Below are 9,085 nucleotides of genomic sequence, written 5' to 3'. Positions count from 1 at the left end.
TGTGCCACTCTCGCGCCCGACACCTCTCGCCGTCATCGTCGCGGCCACCATCGTCTCCGGCGTGCGGGGGCACGTCCAGGAGGTCCGCCGCGGCCGGCTTCGTCCGTCCCGGGGACTAGCTCAAGCCAGGACGCCCTCGAGCTGACGTTGTCTTCGTCCCCTTCGTCCGGCCGTCACCAACTCACCGTCGTTGTTGTGGCTCCAGTCCACCCCGACCCTCCCTGAGCACGCCAAGGATGCACTGTGAGCTCCTCCCCCATTCCCCCTGCTTGCCCTCTCGATCCGTTGCCGTAGTCGTCATCCCCGAGTTCGTCCGAGATCCCGCGTACGCGTACGCGTACATGCGTGCATCCTGCCACTGCTCTCTGTCCTTGTTGTTGCCTTCGCTTTGCTGCCGCCGCCGCTAGCGCTAATGGTTTGCGTTGCCGCTGCTAGCTGCCGCTCCTGCTACCTGATGCTACTGCCGCTGCTACTTGCCCTGCCTATTGCTGTTGCCGCTGCCGCAAGCAGCTACTCTACTGGCTGCCCGCCGGAGCACCCCGACCGCGCCTGCGCGTACGCGCGCCCGTCCGCCTCGCGCACAGCCTTGACTCCCCTGCTGCAGCGCCCTCGCCTGCTTGCTCCTGCTCTACTGTACCGCTGCTTGCTACTGTAGATGGTTCTAGCTTTTCTAAATCTACAATGAGTAACCCCCTAGACAACCCTTAAACTATGGTTAAACAGTTGTTAACATGACTGAAAATAATATGTGTAGAAATTATACATGACAAGCTTCAGTATACCCCACTGGACCAAGTCCATTTGATGCGTGGATTAAATCCTACAAAAATCACAAATTACTACGTTCTGTTAACTGAAAAGCAGAAACAGAAATGTTGAAGTAGCACTTTTCCAACAAAGTTTTGATCAAGCAAATGGATGCTAACATAGCTGCACTTGATACTATCATTTAGATCACAGCAAAGTGCTCAGATTTGATATAAGGCACTAATTCACAGGATAGACAGAACAATAGCTGTAGCCTTTTGAAAACAGCTAAGTGATGTTAAAAACTGACGAATTCTCAGACTTAGCAAAATTTCAGGATTTTTCCGGGTATTGTTAAATCTTTGAAAAATCTTAGAAAATAATCCGTAACTCGGATGAAAAAGTTTTATACATGAAAGTTGCTCAGAACGACGAGACGAATTCAAATACGCTCTCCGTTCATCTGTCACGTGCCCCTAGCATAGCGAACATGCAACCTTTCCCCTCCGTTTCATCTGTCCGATAATGACAAACTTCGGGAAAACTTTCCTGGATGTTATCCCCCTTCGCCGGTACCGTGTAGTGCTACGTTAGAACAGGCCTACTACTGCTTATTGTCATGTCATGCATCTGTGTGCCTTATATTTACTGTTTCTGCCCCCTCTTCTTCTCCGGTAGACCCCGAGACCGCTGCTGATGTCCCTGTGATCGACTACGTCGACGACGACCCTTCTTCCCTTTCAGCGGAGCTTCCAGGCAATCCCCCCCCCCTTGATCACCAGATATCGCATATTCTTCTCTATACTGCTTGCATTAGAAGAGTGTAGCATGTTACTGCTTTCGGTTAATCCTATTCTGCTGCATAGCCTATCATTGTTGCTACAGTTGTTACCCTTACCTGCTATCCTACTGCTTAGTATAGGATGCTAGTGTTCCATCAGTGGCCCTACACTCTTGTCCGTCTGACATGCTATACTACTGGGTCGTGATCACTTCGGGAGGTGATCACGGGTATATACTATATACTTTATATACATGACTCATGTGGTGACTAAAGTCGGGTCAGCTCGTTGAGTACCCGCAAGCGATTCTGATGAGGGGGCTGAAAGGACAGGTGGCTCCATCCCGGTAGAGGTGGGCCTGGGTTCCTGACGGCCCCCGACTGTTACTCTGTGGCGGAGCGACAGGGCGGGTTGAGACCACCTAGGAGAGAGGTGGGCCTGGCCCTGGTCGGCGTCCGCGGATACTTAATAATAACACGCTTAACGAGTTCTTGGTATTTGATCTGAGTCTGGCCATTTGGTCTATACGCACTAACCAACTACGCGGGAACAGTTATGGGCACTCGGCGTCGTGGTATCAGCCGAAGCTCTTTTTGACGTAAGCGACTGAGTGGCGCGCGCCGCATTGGACCGTAAGCTCGCGCTTGTATTAAGGGGGCTAGGTCTGCTTCCGGCCGCGTACGCAACATGCAGGTGTGCAATAGGCGATGGGCCCAGACCCCTGCGCGCATAGGATTTAGACCGGCGTGCTGACCTCTCTGTTGAGCCTAGGTGGGGCTGCGACGTGTTGATCTTCCGAGGCCGGGCATGACCCAGGAAAGTGTGTCCGGCCAAAGGGGATCGAGCGTGTTGGGTTATGTGGTGCACCCCTGCAGGGAAGTTTATCTATTCGAATAGCCGTGTCCCTCGGTAAAAGGACGACCCGGAGTTGTACCTTGATCTTATGACAACTAGAATCGGATACTTAATAAAACACACCCTTTCAAGTGCCAGATATAACCCGGTGATCGCTCTCTAACAGGGCGACGAGGAGGGGATCGCCGGGTAGGTTTATGCTATGCGATGCTACTTGGTGAACTTACCATCTACTCTCTTCTACATGCTGCAAGATGGAGGTGGCCTGAAGCGTAGTCTTCGACAGGATTAGCTATCCCCCTCATATTCTGGCATTCTACAGTTCAGTCCACCGATATGGCCCGTTATGCATATACCCATGCATATGTAGTGTAGCTCCTTGCTTGCGAGTACTTTGGATGAGTACTCACGGTTGCTTTTCTCCCTCTTTTCCCCCTTTCCTTTCTACCTGGTTGTCGCAACCAGATGCTGGAGCCCAGGAACCAGACGCCACCGTCGACGACGACTCCTACTACACCGGAGGTGCCTACTACTACGTGCAGCCCGCTGACGACGACCAGTAGTAGTTAGGAGGATCCCAGGCAGGAGGCCTGCGCCTCTTTCGATCTGTATCCCAATTTGTGCTAGCCATCTTATGGCAACTTGTTTAACTTATGTCTGTACTCAGATATTGTTGCTTCCGCTGACTCGTCTATGATCGAGCACTTGTATTCGAGCCCTCGAGGCCCCTGGCTTGTATTATGATGCTTGTATGACTTATTTATGTTTTAGAGTTGTGTTGTGATATCTTTCCGTGAGTCCCTGATCTTGATCGTACACGTTTGTGTGCATGATTAGTGTACGATTGAATCGGGGGCGTCACAAGTTGGTATCAGAGCCGACTGCTTGTAGGAATCCCCCTTTCCAAGTCCTTGGCCGAAGTCGAGTCTAGTCTTTGAAAAAGTTTTTACTAACATGGTTGTGCGGCTTACGGGCCCACGTCTCCATTGGGTGGTACTAGGATCTTTTACTCCTCGACCTTTACTCCGGGACTCTGAACTCTCTCCTATTCGGGTTAAATGAGTTTTGCTAAATCTAACATTAGGATCTCGTTATCACTTTCACCCGGAGAGCCCCTTATTACTGATGATCGTCTGCTGCACGTGAAGACCCTGAAGACACTCTCCGCTGTTAACCTGAGAACTTGTGTTCATCGCTTTTGCAATTCCCTTCCATCGATAAACTCCTATGGATAACCACGTATACTCGACATTCATACAATGTTTCCCAGTTGATCTTGTTATTACAAGATACCCCGAAATTCTCTCTGTTGTTCCGAGAATCCTTTGAGCTTACTGCCTTGCTGTTCTTTGTCACCTGAATACCCCTACAGATAATTCTCGCACTTACCGAGTATCCGCTCATCCCCAGTTGATTCAAGTATTTCACAAAAGTGTTCAAAATACCATTCGATCTTCCGAAAATCCTCAGGAGCCTTTTTGCTCTTGAAATTCTTGCTTACTTGCATTATGATTAATCTTAAGTCTAGTAATCTTGTTGACATCCATTGTCATTATCATTTTGAGTCCGTTAATTCAATTTGTTGCCAATGCTCGCAATCCTCAAACAGATACTAGAATTCATCCTTCCGACTCAGATGTCATTTTAAGCATGAGCTGGTTCTCGCCAATCAAATTGTCGTCGATTGTGCCCCTAAGTCTATTGAACTTATCCATCCTTGATCAGAGCGTCTGCTTCTGATCTTTCGCTTTGTAAATCATAATTCCTTTACAATTGAGTTCTAAGTTATTTAGTTGTTTCTATAATCCAATGTCTTTGCATTGATTCTTCCTCTGGTTGTGTGTCGATACTCACATCAGATCCTTTTGTGGACCACCAGATCCTTTGTTGGATTTTATCCGACAATGTCCTTCATATTCAATAACCTTGTGAGCCTTTCCTAGGATACATAATGTCTTTGCAAAATGGTATCCTCTACTTTCTCAACCATGCTCAGCTTTCGAGCTAGTGATAATTACTCTCGAAGTTTGTGGTATATGTTCCTAAGAGGCCCCGATGGGTTGGACATATGCCTTCTCTAATCTGTGTGAACCCGGAAACTACTACGGGTCATACTCTACTGGTGTTATGTCAGATAAAATTTCAACACACAACTTCGTTGAAGGCGAGAAGTGAATGAAAGGTTATGCATTAAAGAAGTGGGAGTCGACCTTGAACTTTGTGTTCATGCCCATGGACACGATGTAATCTTATCATGGAAGCTTCTCGTAAAATAGTTACCCCCTTGTTATAAGTTCTTGTATCCGTGGTTTGATCATTTACAAATGTGGTTCTGACCATACTGTTCCCCTTGATTCAATTTCTCAGACAAGTTAAACCACTTGTCCTCTGCAGATCATTGTGTTGGGGAACGTAGTAATTTCAAAATTTTCCTACGCACACACAAGATCATGGTGATGCATAGCAACGAGAGGGGAGAGTGTTGTCCACGTACCCTCGTAGACCGACAGCGGAAGCGTTATCACAACGCGGTTGATGTAGTCGTACGTCTTCACGATCTGACCGATCAAGTACCGAACGTACGGCACCTCCGAGTTCTACACACGTTCAGCTCGATGACGTCCCTCGAACTCCGATCCAGCCGGGTGTTGAGGGAGAGTTTCGTCAGCACGACGGCGTGGTGACGATGATGATGTTCCACCGACGCAGGGCTTCGCCTGAGCTCCGCAACGGTATTATCGAGGTGTAATATGGTGGAGGGGGCACCGCACACGGCTAAGAGATCTCAAGGATCAATTGTTGTGTCTCTGGGGTGCCCCCCTGCCCCCGTATATAAAGGAGCAAGGGGGAGGCAGCCGGCCAAGGGGAGAGGCGCGCCATGGGGGGAGTCCTACTCCCACCGGGAGTAGGACTCCTCTTTTCCTTGTGGGAGTAGGAGAAGGGAAGGGCGAAGGAGAAAGAAGGAAGGGTGCGCCCCCCTTCCCTAGTCCAATTCGAACCAGACCATGGGGAGGGGTGCGGCCACCTTTTGAGGCCTTTCTCTCCTTTCCCGTATGGCCCATTAAGGCCCAATACGAATTCCCGTAACTCTCCGGTACTCCGAAAAATACCCGAATCACTCGGAACCTTTCCGAAGTCTGAATATAGTCGTCCAATATATCGATTTTTACGTCTCGACCATTTCAATACTCCTCGTCATATCCCCGATCTCATCCGGGACTCCGAACTCCTTCGGTACATCAAAACTCAATAAAACTGTCATCGTAACGTTAAGCGTGCGGACCCTACGGGTTCGAGAACTATGTAGACATGACTGAGACACGTCTCCGGTCAATAACCAATAGCGGGACCTGGATGCCCATATTGGCTCCCACATATTCTACGAAGATCTTTATCGGTCAGACCGCATAACAACATACGTTGTTCCCTTTGTCACCGGTATGTTACTTGCTCGAGATTTGATCGTCGGTATCTCGATACCTAGTTCAATCTCGTTACCGGCAAGTCTCTTTACTCGTTCCGTAACACATCATCCCGCAACTAACTCATTAGTCACAATGCTTGCAAGGCTTATAGTGATGTGCATTACCGAGTGGGCCCAGAGATACCTCTCCGGCAATTGGAGTGACAAATCCTAATCTCGAAATACGCCAACCCAACAAGTACCTTTGGAGACACCTGTAGAGCACCTTTATAATCACCCATTTACGTTGTGACGTTTGGTAGCACACAAAGTGTTCCTCCGGTAAACGGGAGTTGCATAATCTCATAGTCATAGGAACATGTATAAGTCATGAAGAAAGCAATAGCAACATACTAAACGATCGAGTGCTAAGCTAACGGAATGGGTCAAGTCAATCACGTCATTCTCCTAATGAGGTGATCTCGTAAATCAAATGACAACTTATGTCTATGGCTAGGAAACATAACCATCTTTGATTAACGAGCTAGTCAAGTAGAGGCATACTAGTGACACTCTGTTTGTCTATATATTCACACATGTATTATGTTTCCGGTTAATACAATTCTAGCATGAATAATAAACATTTATCATGATACAAGGAAATAAATAATACTTTTATTATTGCCTCTAGGGCATATTTCCTTCACATTGCACCTGTCCAACCTTTTACTTTAATCTATCGTCGAGTATTACCCCCTGGTATCTCGAGATAAACACAAAACATCATAACTTCTTATGAGTTCTTCATCAAGTACTACATTCTCACTGATTCCAATTTTTCACGGGCTCTCAGTTATTAAACACTCAAAGACACCGATAACTGAACTGAGTCCGCACTACGGTTCAACAACTTTAGTAATCTTCTTTACTTACGAGTTTGTACCCAAACACGTCATTCCTAGCCTGATTGGCTATATCATTATCGTGCTAAATTTTAAACTGTGCCACCCGGTCCTTCTTCCCGGAGCACAACTTTCGACGGTGAGCAAATCTTACGTCGATCTTCCCCATAATACCATTTCACCTTGAACAGCAAGCTTGATTTCGAATTTGTGTCATACCCATGGTTCCAATATCCTTTCGCTTCATCATTCCTTTGACTTGATGTCATCGCCAATCGATTACATCTTCATGAAATCTATCGACAAATGTGTCGTGATCATCATCGGCATTCTGAGCTCTTCCAGGATAGCACTTGAATTCATGATGAGAAATACCATCCTTGCCCCCGATGATTTGTGTTATCATTGACCACTTTATTGCCTTCCGTTCAACACAAACTTGTTCGTGTTTTGTGTTGTACCTTGAGATCCTTGCTATCCAGCCTTAGTTCTTCTTTACCTTGGAGTATTACCATCTTTTATGTCAGGAATGTCTTGAGATTGCTCCACCTCTTAAGAATTCTTGGTATAGTGATGCTTCTCCCCATCATCATTCTTTCTTGGTCCCCGTGTTGGTTCTAACCGGGGTACCAACAAGTGCACGGTGCTGTTTGGATTCTGCTCTTCTAGCAACCCTATTGCTTTGAAATGAATGATCGATAGTTCATTCTTAGCCTACCGGTTATTGAATTACCAGTCTAAACATTGATCGTGCAACCCAGCCCATATTTCGGGCGCACATTTCAACCAATGTTTGATTGTGTATGTTTTCCTCGAGCATACATCCTTATATCATTTGATCTGACGAATGTTATCTCCTTGTTCACATAATTGTGGAAATCCATCTTTTGGGAATCTCGATGAATTGTCCTTAGCCCATCAGCCACCTCATCATCCTCTCCTTGGTTTAATGATGAACCCTTGTTTCAGAGCCTTGCTTCTGGACGCCATTTCCCGAGAATCTTGCAACGTCAATTCGTCAATTGGTGTTGCACCTTTTATTTTCAAGCATCCTGAGTCTGAGGTATCCTGACACCAATCAGATCTGAATCTTGGTCAGATATGATGGTTGGATCATATTCCCAAGAGTTATAACATTTTGTCGTTATATGGCCCATTAAGGTGATGTCATGCCTAGCACACCTGGCCGGAGGACCTATTATTATAGTTTCCTCTTTAGCAAGGTTAACCATTCTTCCATGAGGAAATTGTAAGACTTATTCTATAAGTTGTTCCTAATAGGTCCTTTGTGTATCTAGAGTCTGACCTTTGCCTGAAGATCATGTCAATGCTATCTCGAAGCATGTATGTGGTACTCCGATTTTCAATAAGAACATCTGAAGCACCATACTGAATTTTCTTTATCAAATTATCCAAACACCGTTGTATGGGTAATGTCATGAAATTTCTCCCCCCTTTCCTAAATGGTTTTCCACATTATATCATGTCATGGATATCATGCTCTGTTTGTCCTTGGGAAGGATATACCCCTGAATAATGTGTTTAAACTTATTTTCCTTTCCATTGTTCTATTTAATCTGATGATCACCTTTTCCTTTGCATTGTTTTGTTTAACCTTTCTGGTGATTTATATGATCTAAGTAGTAATAAGTCACTGCTTTTGTAAGCACCTCGGTGTACAACTCTGTCAGTAAGAACATGTTACTATTGTTGATGACATTCCGGTATCCACCGATGGACGAGAACTTTGCCTAATGGTCCGCCTCGTTCAACGAGCAGGAAAAGGGTTCTCTTCGTCCCTCGCCCTTGGTACCGATGCTGTAGCCGACATAACTGACAGGCTACCCTCTGACATGCCTTGTTATCATGACTGTGCAAAATACCACCGCCCTTCCTACCGTTAACTCACATGGTGGGCCCATAACCCACAGTTCCACAGGATCGAAACCTGACTCTTCTGTATATCCCTGTCTCCAAAGTTATTCCTCGCGCTTGACTTCGTATGTAATTCACGGGGTCACCTCCCTAGTAATCTATTCTGGTATCAGACACAATACTTATTCTCGTTGCTCTGGAACCCTTTCACCTTCTGATTAGGCATCGAACGATTGCCTATCCATTTGAAACTTCTCATGGTACCTTCTTACTTTGCTCTCGATATCTTCTTAAGTTACAATTCGAGAGGTACTTATGCTTCTTCCCCTGAGTTAACCGTCTGATGCTCGATCTTGTTAGAATCCGTCCTTATAGAGTTTTCCCTTCTTACCCTTTCGTAAGTACGATGAAGAACCTGAAGAAAGGATGCCTACTTCATCATGATGACCTGAAGCAGAGAAATGAAGACATCAACGTAATGGATCGACCGCTTCGAAAAGAACAACCAAGATCGAGAAGAC

Source organism: Triticum aestivum, chromosome 2D (assembly GCF_018294505.1).
Source record: "Triticum aestivum cultivar Chinese Spring chromosome 2D, IWGSC CS RefSeq v2.1, whole genome shotgun sequence".
Lineage (NCBI taxonomy): Eukaryota > Viridiplantae > Streptophyta > Magnoliopsida > Poales > Poaceae > Triticum > Triticum aestivum.
This window is presented reverse-complemented; position numbering follows the sequence as displayed.